This window comes from Thunnus thynnus, chromosome 7, assembly GCF_963924715.1.
Source record: "Thunnus thynnus chromosome 7, fThuThy2.1, whole genome shotgun sequence".
Lineage (NCBI taxonomy): Eukaryota > Metazoa > Chordata > Actinopteri > Scombriformes > Scombridae > Thunnus > Thunnus thynnus.
In genome coordinates this window covers 2,819,926-2,835,831 of record NC_089523.1, presented here as the reverse complement: position 1 = coordinate 2,835,831, position 15,906 = coordinate 2,819,926, and the positions used below count along the sequence as shown (strand labels likewise).

At 39.5% G+C, this 15,906-nt stretch overlaps 1 long non-coding RNA gene across 2 annotated transcripts in view; it reads right to left on the bottom strand.

Moving 5' to 3' along the window:
• LOC137185598 (uncharacterized) overlaps positions 1 to 15,906 on the bottom strand; it is a 77,786-nt gene that overhangs the window by 25,533 nt on the left and 36,347 nt on the right. Inside the window, exon 2 of one of the 2 annotated variants that reach the window (XR_010928890.1) lies at positions 15,227 to 15,846. The exons of the other annotated variant lie outside the window; for it this stretch is intronic. This is a non-coding gene — a long non-coding RNA (uncharacterized lncRNA). Of the gene's footprint in view, positions 1 to 15,226; positions 15,847 to 15,906 lie in introns of those variants that run through there. 2 annotated transcript variants of the gene reach the window in all.

Below are 15,906 nucleotides of genomic sequence, written 5' to 3'. Positions count from 1 at the left end.
CTTAGGGGTCGTCATTGAGGTCTTTTTGAGAGCATGGTTTGTTGTGATCGGTGTGTTCCTGTGATCTATGTGTTTAACGGCTGCCTGTAAATCAAATTTCCATTAAGATGATAATATAGTTGATAAGTTTAGGAGTATATAATATATATATAGATTCAATGAAGCTGCTGAAACAAACAGACAGTAAATATACGGCATGTGCCATCCACTGAGGTGCAATGTGTCCATTTTTTTTATTACTTAAAATATTAGTATTGAAGAGGTTAATGGGGACAGTGCAGATGCTAAATATAAAACTATAAGCTTGCATGAATTTCTTTTATTCTTCTTTTATAAGAGAAGATAAACATGTAATATTCACCTGTACAAAATCCTGACTGATCAGGACAGTGTTGTCTTTCTGAATGTTATAAATGTTATTTAGACTGTGTTTTCTTCATCCTGACAGAGAACATTAACATTCCTGCAGCAGCATGCATGTACTGGACAGCCAATCTGGCGTGACAAAGAACAGATCCTACATGGCTGAATGCATTATGGTGTCCATGTCAAATACAAGACAAAGACAAGAGACCTTTGAGACCCAGGGAGAAACGAGACAACTGGAAACTCCTTGCATGCAAAATTTGAAACAAGTGCCATGTTTTGGAAAAAATGTATCGTGATAAAAACATGAAAACTTAGCGAGGAAAGAATTTCACTGTGGTCGACACAGAGTGACTGCCCAGCATTTCTTTTGTTTTTGTGTGAGTGTGTGTGTTTTGTAACAGTCTAGACATCCATCTGAAATCACAACATCACCTAAAATCAAATCCATTTTTGGCAAGTATTGATTTGCCTCAACTTGTTTCTGGCACATGTAGATGTCACACACTGAGACACACACACACACACACACACACACACACACACACACACACACACACACCTGTCTATTCTCGCTCTGTTTGTATTGTGCTTCCTCTCAGGAAGAGGCGGCAATTTTTACAGCAGTGAAGCTTTAAGTGGAGCAGAAAATAGACATTGACCTATCTGTTAATATCGGCTTAATCGCAGCCCTCTCTGTCAGGAGCCACTGTGAACAGAATCTGTGAGGACAGCCAGGAGAGCGCACATTAGGTACGATTGCTTTGTACTGTGCCTGAGTACGACTGCCCCCCCCCCCCACTCCCCTGCCACTCAGCTTTCACATTAGTAATGTTGTTCTGTACCTGAGTACACACTCCAATACAGTAGGTGGTGGTATTCACCTGTTTGGTTTGAGATCTGTGTCATCAACTACGCAACATTTATTTACGTTGTTTCTCCAGTGTAGATCGCTCCTGATCGATCCCAAACTCATACAATGGAGTCGACCTTCGCACTATGACTACTATTAATATTTTGGATACAATGTCAAGAACGACCCTCTCACCTGCCTTCCTACTTTTTAAGCTATGGCTGTGCAGTTCAGAGGAGGAGATTGGTGCGTGCTGTGTGCATACACAGATTTCCGAGGATACAGGCAGTGTTGAGCGCTGTCTTTGTAACTCTACTCACTGACTGCTACTCCTGTTCATCAATAAGGTGAGAAACAGAGCAGCTGTTGACCAGAATATTCTCTTTTGATTTCAACAATGCTTTTGAAAAAGTATGGACCGGCAACCTAACCAGTGATAGAAGTTATGTTATTGCAATGAAAGTGACCGCAGCACACGCGCCTATGAACAGATACACATCATGAATTTCTATTCTACCTCAGGAGCATATGGGTTCAACAGAGGTCTGGTGTGTGGTGGCAGCATATCCTCATAACCAGGGGAGATCGAGAATAGTTAAGAAATTTTCGGGTGCAGAAGACCACATTCAGGCAGCTGTGTGACATCATCAACGTCTCTTTCAGTATAATGGTCAGAGATAGGGTCCCTGTTTCTGTCACAATCTAACTACATAATATCTATGTTGTGGATAGTGTGCCCACTGATAGTAGCTACAGCCTTTGTATCCTTGGTCTATAAATGGGCCCCAACCCAGTCTCACGCCAGTTAGTGAAATAGTCACAAATTTAATCTATAGATTGTTGTATATACACGAATTTTCCTTTTTTTTTTTTTGTGACACTCATCACAACGTTCAAATTAAACATGCACTGAAGTCAAGGTTCAAAGTAGGAGCCATGTATAAATCTTCATACTGACATATGTTCCTCTCCAGGCCAAGATCTTTCCAATGATGTATTTGGTTTAGCTCTATGCAATGTTTTTTCTCATTTCACGGACCTAAGCCATCCCAGGTTGAGTTTCAGAGAACACTTTGAAGGGGCAATATATAAAATGAAGCTTTTTGTTTGTTTGGTTTTTTTTAGTGTAATTTTTTTAGTGGAAATAGTGACCAAAATGAGTCACCTTCAGAGATTACAATACTGCTGACAATCTAGGGCATTACTACAGGCTTGGAGGAAGGCCTGAAGCGCTAGGATTAGGGTTAGGGTAAGGGTTAAGGTTAGGGTTAGGGCTGATAAGACCGCATGCTGTCGGTACGCATGCATAGGCTACTATTTACACAACCCTGGAGATTTTTTTGTATCTTTAAGATTCTTGGTTTGGGGATGTTATGTCCCTGTGGTGATTCGATAAATCACCCGAAGAAGCCGTTCAAACAACGCTGTGTCCTAAGGCTCCCACAAGAGCTGACACTGGAGCTGATCGCAGCCACTATAGTCTATGCTTGTGATCCCACTGCTACCATGACTGCCCTGGCTTCCTCTGCGGGTAGAGGGGTGGCGCTCTCTTCTCTGGCATAGCCAGAGCAAAATGCTCCACTTCTGACACACTCCTGGTGGGGAACAACACTGTGCGGAGGACGGAACAAAACCAAGTTGCAGCCAGAACGAGACGCAGCCCTGCCCGGTGGGATCAGGCACATCAGGCAGGAAACAAGGTACGCTCAAGCATAACAGAGATGGTTTTAAATAGGTTTTTAGTCCCTTTAATACAATATTAACACAGTGAACAGTGTAAAATGTTTCTTGGTAAGTTTCCTGTTGTATATTAATGTGCTTCTGTTTCTTTTAGTTTTGAAACAGAGACGCTACTAGAGGAGCCGACCACTGTTTTTCCCAGATTTTAGTGTCTTTAACTAATCAATTGAATGGGCCATTTTCTGTTTTTCTTGTGGGGTGCTAAAGGGGGGACTGAGTGGTAGAGTAGCCATCTTGCATGTGTGTTTTATTGTGTGGCTTGAGTCACCTTAGCTTGCTGTGAGTAGGTATATTTGAATGTTATAGAACAGTTTTGATTTGGTTCCAATTGGTTCATGTGTAGCGGTGGTTTATTTATAATTTGCCTACATATTTTGTGACAATTTCTTCTTTTTACACATAATTCTACACTAACCTCCCTGATAGTGCCGTCTAGCCCCACATTGTTTCTTTTCTTTGCTTGTTCATGTATTGTTTTTGATTTATGTATTAAATGTACAATGTGCTCCATCCCTCCTTTATTACAGCCTGCATTTAGGCTTTCTATTGAAGCTGCCTTGCTGCCACCTAGCTGAATGGAGACAAGTTTTTTATTTCAAGCATTGTAAATAAAATCCATATTTTTGTTTTAGCAGTCTGTGGCTCCAGTTTATTCTGGATCTTGTGTAGTGAGTATCACTTGGTCACATCTGTTTACAGCAGACATCCTGGCTAATTTGACCTGGACTTCGCCTTTCAATATCCATTCAAAGATACTTTTCCAGCGAGGATGGAGTGTCTATAAAAGTGATGCATGTCCCACCATAACACAAAACGACCACGAGCCGCCTGCCCTGATGACATTCAGAAATGACTGCAGAGACACAGGTACACATGCAAAAGTTGGCATGTGTGTGCGCACGCCACACACACACACACACACACACACACACACACACACACACACACACAACTGCGACTCCCTCAGCCCCTCCCATCAGAGAAGTGAAGCCTTTTAATTATCTGCTGATTACCTGTTAGATCACCTTAGCTAATGGAGAGCAGCTCCCCGGGGAGCCATCCAATCTAACTCTCATCACACACAATGGGCTCCTCTTCACTGGAGAGAGTAGACTATGTGCGTGTGTGCGTGTGTGTGTGTGTGTGAAGAGTGTAGTGGATGTACAGTATGTGTGTGTGAGAGAGAGATACAGAAAGAGAGAGAGTCCCTTTGAGGCAGATGCTGAGATTAGTACTGAAAATAGCCGTCTATTTATTCTTTCATACACTAAATTACCATCGCACACTACTACACACACACACACACACACACATACACACACACACTGTAAGGCACTTGTGAATTCAGATTTTTGTGGCAGGCTTCCATTTTCATCAGAGTTGTAGTTCAGATCATCATAGATTATTCCACAACTTGCCTCCATGTGACACAATTCTGCACTTCTGCATTTATTGCTTTTGCTGTTTCTTTGCTCTGTGTTTATAACTTCAGCGTCTTTCTTCTATAACATCATATATAAATGCTGTACCTGAATAAATGAAATGCCAAAATGCTGTGCTGCTTTCATAACAGCTTCACAAAATCTGCATTATAAGAACAAACAAACAAACAAAATGGCTTCTGTGAAGAGCAGAACAATTAAAATCAAATCAAGGGAAATCAATAGTTCTGAAATAAAAACGAAGGGGACAGAATATGGTTTAGTGTCCCTCATGGAGTTGCGAAATGGGAGGAACTATTTGGGGCACCCCTGGTTCTGGAAGTAAAAATCCTATTCATTTTTCCATAGACAATGTTAGGTGACTTGGATTAGCATGAAATGCTCTTGGTCTCTTAACTGTCTTAAAAACATCTGGGCCTTTGATAAAAAGTCAAAGTTACGACTCTGCATACATAAAAACTTTGGGGTAGAAGTTCACTACAACTCCCAAGGTGCATTTCAGTAAGAAACACCCAATCACCAAGCTAATAACTCTGTCATGTGCACTGCTAACAGTGTGTAGAAGCTAAAGATTACAGTTTGAGAAAACTGATTTTACAGTTTACAGCGTGAGTCAATTCACTTTTAATTTCTGGCTTCTAATTTCACTTTTGTGTAAAATTCAGGAACTTACGATGCATTTTGTTTACCATTGCAATGATGAAGCATTTTTAGAATTTGTTACCGCTCTGATTCACACCTCTGGCTTCTCCATAGCAACGGAGGCTCAGGCTCATAGGTCTTCTAGTATTATAGCCGTCTACCATGCCCGAATGACGGACAAAACAAGATTTCTCAGATTTCATGTTGAAATCATTGAAAGTGGTGGTCATGACATAAACCTATAGCAATATTGAGGATATCATTAAAAGAAACATTTGAAATGGGAATACAGAATGGGGAAAACCAAGGAAGAAATTGTAATATACAATATGGGTTAATGGTAGATCAGTTTTAGGTCATTCCAATATGAACTCTTTACATATCTACTGTAGAGAGGTCCAGAATTAAAACAAGATCCCTATTGGAGACCTGGCCTCTACACCACTGATAAACCTCATATCTTGTCCAGCTAGTGGTAAATTCAAGTCCACTATGAATAGCACTTTGATGAATACTTATTGATATATTGTAACATTTTGTTAGCACCTTGTAGTCTGGAGTGCCAGCCAGAGTAGAATCTGACAAGAATATTCAGACTATTATAGTACTTTGAACAAAACATACAAATAATTACTTATAAGCAATAAACTATTGAACATCAAGAAAAATACACCAATTTCAATCTCAACAATTAACTGACTGAAGCAGTCCGTGGGGACGAGGTTTAATAGTTCTATGTTGGGATGCTACAAACAAGTTTAAACAACCCAATTCTACACAGTCACAAAGTCTGTCAGTTATGTCAGTTATTCCAACCCCAAATAAACTGCCAGGCCCAAGTAATGGCCCATAGTATAGACTTTTTAGAGGGTGAGTGCAAACAATTGTCTGACATAGCATTGATATAGGTTTGGCACACTGTCTTTTTATAGTAGGTTATGGATATACATCAGTTACAATGCCTCTAACAGTTTCACCATCCAAATATTTTTCTAGGATGTAGTTTCTTGATTTGTTTTTCAGTCTTAGTAACACATTGATATAATTTTCATTTGTTGTGAAATTTTCAGTTCTCAAGACAATCCTTTTCAAAGTATTTCCAGACTTCATATCTTCAAAAAGTATGTTGTCACTACATAATCAAACAACCTTTCACACACAAACTCCTCTCACTAGTAACTGAAAGAACCATTGTCAGCTCAGCTGTCATACAGTGTTACATCCTGCTTAAAATATGTCTGAAAAACCACACAAGCACACAAAACAATCATGCTATAGTGCTGATATAGGCCTTGTTTTGCACTCAGGGTCCAAAATTAACACCCGCCAAAGGCCAAATGTGGGTAGATTTTCAGTTTGGTAAGTAAATCTCGGAAGGCTATCCAACCACACTGGTGGATAAACATAAACATTTGGACCAAAATATTCATGTAATAAAATATTAGGCATGATGGCTCACTAGAATTACTCATGTTTGTCACTATACAGTGCAGACATGTGCACCACATGTGTCGTTTACATGCATCTAAACAGTGATGTGAAACTGTAGGAGTGCATGACTTTCTGAGACAAAGGAGCTCCAGCCACAGGCCATCTCCAACACTCCAAGTTTTGTGGCACTGTTTACCGTATTATCTTTAAAATGAAAACCTACCGAAAAAAAGGACAAATCACATAAAAAAAAGTTTTGTGAGAAATGGAGGTTTGGAGAAAAAGGAGTTTCAAGAGGCTGGTTACAGTATGATGCTGAAGCGGTAAATATGCTTGACCGGTGGATTTTTTCATCTACCGGTCCCCTTGGCAGGTGAGTCAAAAAGTTAATTTCGGACACTGCTTGCACTGCACTGAACAAACATCAAAGCGGCCACACACCGACTAAACAGTACCTTAATGTCATACTGATGTGCGCTTGAACAATGTGACTGCTTAACAAACTACAGTCAGTGCCTGTGAACCTTTGTACAGAACAGAACAAAATAATTCAAATCAGCAAATTTGAATTCACAATTTCCAGCTCTACTTTGAAGAAGTAGTGCACCAGGCCATTAAATTGTATTTCAAATTAAACTGAAGAAAAAAAAAATCTTATTTCTTACTTGTAAAATGTATTACTAAAGATGAAACCAAGGATTTCCTTAACACTGAATAAAAAGAAGAAAGAAGTTGAACACACTGTTGTGCATGAATAATTGGACCACAGAGGGATGACTAAAGGTGTGTTCAGAGTGAGGGCAAAGCTAATTTTAGAGGTGGCTCTTGGCCGTGCAAATTGAAGCAAACGCGTCTAGACGATATGAAAATGTTTCAACTTGAGCAAAGAAAAATTGTGCTTATCTCAAGGCTGTTTGACTCCACTTCATGAAGATAGACACAAGACAGAAAAAATGGTGGAAAATATAAAAAAATGGCACAAAGTACACACAGCCACAAATTTCAAATTTGTGCAAATAAAGGTGGAAAAATGATAGAAACTGAGGTGAAAATTGAATCTCTATGCACCATCAGAAGGCTTTTCTCCTGTCTAAGAATTCGAGGTAGATCCACCAGATCCAGCGAGCAAATGTGTGCATGTGATGTGTTTATGATCCTAATGTCTATCACTTTAACCTCTATTCACCAGCTGTAAGAGAACAGTGGCAGTGTGTTAAGCTTAGAGTCCATGTAAACCTCTCCCCCAGCATGGAATCAGAGTTGAGTACCTTCTGCTGTTCAGTCACATTTGACTGGGTCAGCCCCTCTCTGCATGCATTTCATTTAAGGACAGGAGACATTGAGCAGGTTGGCACTGAAAGGACGAGCCGTTGCTGACAACATTCCCTCTGGCATCACGTCAGGTGCCATTGTTCCCTCTTGTGCCCGTCCTAGTGCAATCCCAATCTTACTTGTGAAGCGCCTCCCTCCCTCCAAAAAACAGGAGGGTTCAACGAAACAACAACAACCTAATGAGGATGTAACCATAAAGCCACAATTCCCTGACATCCTAATCCAGACCTGGGGCCAAGTGAGTCAAATTGAACCAGTCTGGAAATGAGTCCATGCCTGGCGCCAGGGGCTATAGGTTACAGTGTATCGCCCCTGGCCAGGGACAGAATGAAAGACTCCTTTCTACCATGTTCCCTCATCAGGGATAGCCTGGCCTGCCATCAGAGTAACGGTGCTACAAACACAGCGGCATGCCGAGATGAGAGAGAAGGTTTCCCAAAGACGCCTGACTGCAGCATCAAACAGGAAAGACACACGGGACGAGAGATAGAGGAGGAAGAGAGAGTGAGTGAGGGAGAGAGGGAGGGAGAGAGAGGCCCTGGAGTGGTGCCAAGTTCCCAAGGTAGTGTACAAGTATCTTTAGAAGCCGGGCGTCTTGTTAGCTAATACATTACACCAATCACGGCCGGCTATCTTAAGCTACAATTAATCTGTGCGCTGGCACAGGCTGATAGGACAGCAACATGCTGTTTCTTAATTAAAAGCAAACGGATTAAAAATGATTAATAACGGTATTAAATATTCTCATGGACTACAAGCGCGGGGAAATCGGGGGGCTTTCTTATGCGGGCTTAAAACGAAGAAGTCATTAACGGCGGGCCCAATCTCCCTAAGCCAGGGCTTTACTTTGTTTGGGATCACAAGTTGCTTACTTCATGAATATGCATTTTGCCCCTATCAAGTCGAGACCAAAAGGCAATATCGTGGTGTGGCTGTGGTGTGGTATTTTTCCCCTCAGTGGCTGTGAAACTTTGAGTTTTTGATTTGTGACATTTCGTGGTCTGCCTTTGTAGCTGAGGCCTCTGTATTAACTGCTTCCTGGCCACGGGCTGCCAGGCTCTGACGACAAAGTGTCTGTTTTGTGTGGTTACAGAATTATGAGTGTAGGTTTTTTATGACACTTTTGGGGTGATGTTGGGAGTGTTTTTGTAGGCCTCATCCATCTCTGATATAATAAAGGTTTCCACATAGACAAATTGAAATTTTTTAAATGCTTTCTGCTTTTGAAGGCTGCAATGTGTCACATAGGTTCCAAGTTATGAATAGATGTGTTGGCCATAAGCTTATCACCAGGCAGAATGTTGATATTGGACATTACTGAAAATACCCAGGATTACATTCAAAGACAATGTTTTCTAATGTTTTTAAAAAAATCATTTTTTTCTACTATAAACTAGGGTTAGGGTTAGGGCCAAAGATCAATTGTTAGATTGACAAGACACAAATTGTAGTCTGATACATGAAAGTTGGATGCACTACATGACTGTCCACCACCCGCACCTCCACACCCTTACTCTCTGCTTTGTTACAAAGGACAAACTACTTCCTGCACTGAAAGAGAATGTGCTCTGCAGGACTGATAAACTTTTTTTTTTTCATTTTTTATTAATTCCTAAATGTTGTTTCAGATGCTTTACTGCACTGTCAATGATAACATCCATAACACTTAACATTTGCTGCTAGAGTTTGAAATTATGAATCACTTCCCTGATTTCAGTTCAGTTCAAAGACGTAGTCATCACTGACTATGTGTTTTTTTTTTTTGTTTTTTTTTTTACAGTAGGCTACTGCATCACCATCTAAAGACACATCAGTAAGTGAACACATCACTGGTCCTAAAGCTATGACATTTGGTGGTGATTCTGACTGTCCTCAGCTCAGTAGTAACTTCAGTACAGTATGTTACTGGTTGAATCAGTTCAGTATAAAACTAAGCCTATGCAAGCTCTATCATGATAGTAGTAGTTTCTGTGACTCTTGTGGTCCTGAAGTAAGCTTTTAATCAGGAAGTATCATACTGTATATCACGGCTGAGCTGATAATGGTGCTGTCAATCACTAGTGATAGGAGCTACACTGCTAAAAGCAACTTTCAGTCAGTAAATTTCCATCCAGATTTAGTACAAATTTCAAATGAATTTCCAGAAAATCAGTAAAAGAAAATGCAAATGAATGTGTAATTCCATCTACTACGGTTGTGTGAATATTAGGAGTTTGTTAAAGATAAACAGTGGGTGGCACTAATTCTCCAGTTGGTGCCATTAAACTATTGCAGAGGAAGACCACATCATTAAAAAAAAAGCACCAGTCAAACATCAAACATATGAACATGGTGTGGAAAACATGATGGAAATATGGCATTTCTGGTTTTTCATGTATGAATTTGAAGAATGTTACAGGCTGCTCATCGCTCCACACAGATCTGATGTTTTTGTCTCTTACATACGTTCATACAGCTGTGATTGACCAACATGTTCTCTTAGCTCATGTTGACACATTTTTTTTTACAAGAAATGTTCATATCGCAAACAAAAGTGATGGCTTTATTTTGTTAACACCACAATGAATTTGTATTGTGTACAGATTGTTGGAAATTTTTAGTTTTAGAATCTTATTTATTTGAGGTTAATGGTAAATTAAGTGTGTTAAGGTAAGGTTCATGTTTTAATATTTCTTGTTACTTTAAATTCATAAAATGTTTCTATATCTCACAAGATCATGAAGATCTGGTGACAGCTTTTCTGAATCCATATTAGTAAAATCTGTTTTTTCATGGGCTCACTTATAAAGTGGACTTCAATATGGGAGTGATACATGTCCTGTGCCACTCTAATCAAAATGACACCTGAACACCATTTCATAATTTAAATCCCAGCCTTTTACACGAGTCAGGAAAGCCCTCTTCCCTCTAACAAGAGGCTGTGAATAGCATCATTGTGAGCCTGCGACTACAATTACTGCTTCTAAATTCAGCATTGCTGTAATCAGGCCCTCTGGTTCTGTGTAATTTAAATACTTATGGCTTGTGTCCAATGGCTCCTGTGCCAAGCCCAAGTGTTAGTTGTAATTGACCATACAAGCCTTTTCTCCCCTTTTCTCTGCTAATTTCATAAGTGCTATTTTTAAAATGTCAATTATAAAGCAGATTAATGTATCTTAATGTGAGATTAGATGCATTTTGGCGCGAATCACAGGGCAATCACATTGGTTTGATTACATTTCTGCCCCTATTATTGAGTATAAAAGGCCTTTCTGCTCCAGTTTTACATAGCACGAGCTAAAAGGGTACACTGGTGGATTTTTGAATTATTCAACCTAACATGCTGCAATTGTTGATATGGTGCCTCTTTGATTATGGCATTTTAAAGCAGTTTTCTTTGCACGAAACACACACCTACACACTCACACATACCTTTGTAATACTCTGAATGAGAAACAAGGTGTTGATGTTGTCATTCCAGCGAGAGGTGGACTTATTCTCCATCTGAGGCCGAATAGAAAGAGGTAGCCGGCATCCAGGACACTATTCTGTTTAGAAACCAATTACTTCAACACTCCTCAAATTGATTTCATTTGCCTCTGCTGCCAGGCTCTCTCTTCTTCTCCTCCTCCCCTGTCTCTTTAACATTTCAAACTCTCACACCTCTCCTCTTCGTCGTCTATAATTTCTCTGTTTTTGTTGCAGTGGTCTTCCAATCATTCTTCCACCTCCATTACTGCTTCTTCAGTCTCCTTTTTTTCCAAGACCTTGGGGGGGGGGGAAACTGGCCTGATTGCCATCAGTTTCATGTTTGTCTTAACAAACAGAATCATAAACATTTCCATATCATCAAGATAATGGCATTGGTTGGTTATGATAAGATACTGGTACTTGTGATCTTTACTTTGTGTTTGTATGTATTTCCGTGTGTATATGAGTACATGTGAACACATTTATGAGCATGTGCTAATTTGTTAGGTTGCTATTACAGTTTGCCTTCAGAAGTGTTTGTTGCATGATGGCATTTTGATGTGATCATATGACTACAGAGAGACTGTGCTGTTCTATCATTTATTTTTATCTTAATATTAAGACCACATCTCCCATGAACCCCCTCTGCTTTCTGTCTGTCCTCACACTCCTTGGCATCTGTGTCTTAAAGACACCCTGCAGGGTTTTTCACCACTAGTGGCCCTCTGGAGCAATGTTTTGATGTGGGGCCCCCCCTTTTTGTTCACATCCCATGCACACATACATACCATGCATGTGGCGACATGATACATATTCCTGCTGACAGTTTCAGGATGTTCCAGTGATTGACAGTTGGTGGTGGAAACATAGCAAAGCAGGGAAGATGAAGACCTTTGCAAATGTTTTATGATGACTTATTCGTTATGACTCAAGACTCAAGGATACACACACTTTTTGCTGAGAAACCAGTTGTAAATTGAATGTAAACATAACTGTAACTAACTGAAGAATATAAGCATGGTGGTGGGGATTCTTCTGTTGCTAGTGTGGCACCCAGGGATCTACTCCAGGTTTGCCTTTGTGTTGGTCAGGGGCAACAGCAGAAGGATTCCTAATGCCTAACATTTGTTTTCGAGCTTGGAGGAAACTGAAGTAGGTTGTCATGGTAACCCCCAAATAAAGATGTTATAATTAAATTTAATCGCAAAACCTATGTTATTGTCCAAATAAATACATTTACCGGGTTTGCCACATTTACTTCTAAATTCAATTCCAAAACATTTTGTGCAACTGTTGTGCAGCATTGAAAGAATGTTTGCAGATGACATGATGGTGAGGGTTTGCTTTAATGTATGCTATAATAAAGCATGAAAAAAGGCTTTTGATGAAAGCAACACAAATGTGTTGACAACAGGCCTGACTGCAGGTAAGCTTTTTTACTGAAACACAGTGTTTGAATTAGATTTTACTGGTGACCTCTTGGAGACCAATTCAAAATCTGTCACTAATCATGGGTAAGTCTCAACACAGACTTAGAAAAATGCTCATTCTATAGCCTGTGCATTGTTTTTCAAACTTTTTAAAAAAAATTTCTGTTATTTTCTATACATGCTGGACCTTTCTTTTAAACATGGGTTTTCACCAGATGAACTGGTAGCACAAACACCACCCATATCTACAGTATATTATTTAGCTTTAGATTTTCTATTAGTCTTGGGTCTGATCTTCAGACTAAAAACAGCCCGGACATTTAAACAACACAAGGGACTGGTTGGTGGGTATGTGTTGTTTTAGGTACCGGTGAGAAATCAAATATGGTCTAGGAAGTCCAGTTTGAGTAAGAGACCCATGAATTTGGAGGCTTATCAGACACCAAAACACTGCAGGTTTATAGACCTCTGACACAGGCTTCTGAATGAGATGTCTGTGACTTTTCTGGCAGGGTTAAAGTTGGTCTGAAAACAGCCTCAAAACAATCTTCTTTTCACAATATGAAAGAGAGAACAATGGTAAAATGACCAATGGCCATTTTTTAAAACCTATTGACACACCTATTTACAGGCTGGGGTTGCTTTTAAACTAAACTTAAACACATTTTTACTTTAACACAAGTAACATTATAACGTAATTTCTACTAATGACAATTATTTAAAAAATCCTTACGGCATAATTTATTAGGGATCACTATAATAATAACTTCTGCTTGTAAATGCAATTTTCCTTCATAGACAATTACAAGAAGGTAAAACATTTAAATTACCATAACCTTAATGGCAGAGCAGAAGGCTAAATATTTATAAATTCTTTTCTTAATTGTGCCTTTTATTTAGACATTGTTATCTAGGAAACTTACAGTATGAGTGTGTCACGTCGCACTAACACACACACAATAACAATGTGCCAATTTGGTTGTTGGATGATGATGTGGATTGATTGAGGAGGCAGAGCCGAACACCTTGGAGACTAAATAGCCTGAGAGAGAGATGCAGTTTAATTGATGATCAAACACCCACCAGGTGTAAATGGCTGTTTTCACTTCATCTGTATGTGTGTGTGTGTTTGTGTGAATGAGTTTCTCCACATGCACCTTTTGTACTTATGCGCTCGGTATAAGTGAGTGCCTGCATGCATGACAGTCTGTGTGTGTGTGTGTGTGTACTTGCAGTATTTCCATAGAGGCCGGACAAGAGATTTCAAAGACCTAGAGAGATCCCATTCAGCCCTGAGTCTTTCATATTGACCTCAGGGTGACAGGAGGACAGAAAAACACATGCTCTGTACCATCAAGATGAAAGCAGGGACACCATACACACACACACGCATACACACACACATACACACACACTGAGCAATCACCTTTCACAATGAGCTCTCGAAACTGTTGTGAAATTCAAATCTGTCCTCAGCAAACACTTCTACACACAAACAACTCTTTCTTTCCACAGTGAGGACTTCGGAATATTCTCTCAATATCTGTTAATAATAGAAAATGACACTCTGAGAGTCTGTGAAAGGAAAGAAGGAGAATCTTAATAATATGTAATGCTGCAAAAGCTGACTCACAATGTGATTAAAGAACCTTGTATACAGACCACAGAGAGGCCTGCTGATTTTAATGTTAGCTACATAACTGGTTCCTTGTTGCAGGCAGGTGTGGGCTTGTCCATCACAATAATTGGTGACATCCATGAAATTAGTGGGAAGATATCACACTGTGAATTTTGCATAGTGTAAAATAACAGGATTGTAAATGCTGCTCTGCAGAAAACGTCCTCTGATCATTCTTTAGTAAATATGTACATCTAATGTTATCCAACCAGCAGCTGTTTTCAAGTGCCTCTGGACACATGAACAGAGATTATAGTGTAGGAAGGACTGAAGGGGTCAAAGTCAGTCACTTTCCTGGGACTTAAACTAGTGACATTTAAGTCAAAACGCCACTCATGCATCCTTGGCTGACTCCACTTGGAGACTCGTGAATCTAACTGACACATTTCTGGGGAATCTGCAAGTATACAGAGCTCTGCAAATCTACAATTCATCAAGCCTGATGAGGCTTATATGCTCTTCTAGAGAGCCTGATTTGTTTGGGCATATAGAATAATTCGTCAGACAGGCAAAAGTTGATTTTCATCCTTTTAGATGGAAAAAAAGCGACCATCAACAGTGTGAGGATTCTCATTTTAGGGTTTGATGTGTGATTAATAATAAAAGTGATCAGCTCAGATAAACTAAAGGGAAAGTTTACGTTTAATCACCGTTCTAAATTAATCTGCTACACAACCTGTAACCATAGCAACATTAGATAGCACAGCTGTCAAAGCTTACTCGTTATGAAATTTTGAAGAATGGAAAGAAAACCAAGAAACCAAACAAAAAATGGCACTAGGAACAGACCCCTGAAGATCTTAAAATGATGGAGGAAGAGAAGGATGAGATTCATACAAAAAAAGGCAATGAAATGGGCAGATAATATACTGAGAGACTTTCTCTACCAAATGAATGCTTTTATTTTGCAATGTTGGCAAATGACCATGATATAAACAGGTTAATCAACTTGTAGGTGTGTGTTAAACGGTTTTAAGGCACTTCGCCTCCACATCGTGTAATAAAACCGTTTAACACACACCTACAAGTTGATTATCCCTTACATATGCCTTTATCCTCTATCTCCTGCATACTATGTAATGCAGCAAACACTAGACATACAGTATATTGCAAAGATGACTGTTGAAAAAATAAAATTAGGTTACAGGTTCAGGAACTTGAATTAATATCCATGAAAACAATTAAAGTTTAACATCAGGACTTTATTATTCTATCCCTGACAAAATCTGATATGTGGTATTTTATGAATTTATTAGAATGTTGTCAAAAAACAAACCAAAAGGAAAAAAAAAGACACAAAAACAACTGTCCCAATGGCCCAGTGGTGTTGTAGACATAACGTGATGGTGACCAGGCAACGGTGGGTATGACTAAAGTCTGTGAGAGCTCAGGTTCAGAGGATGGACATTGGGGTTATGGTGACCAGATGTCCCGGTTTGTCCAGGATTGTCCAGGATTGTCCCGACAAATATCTGTAAAACACTAAAATGTCCCGGTTTTCAACATTCACTACCAAATTGTCAATTGACAATTAAAATAATA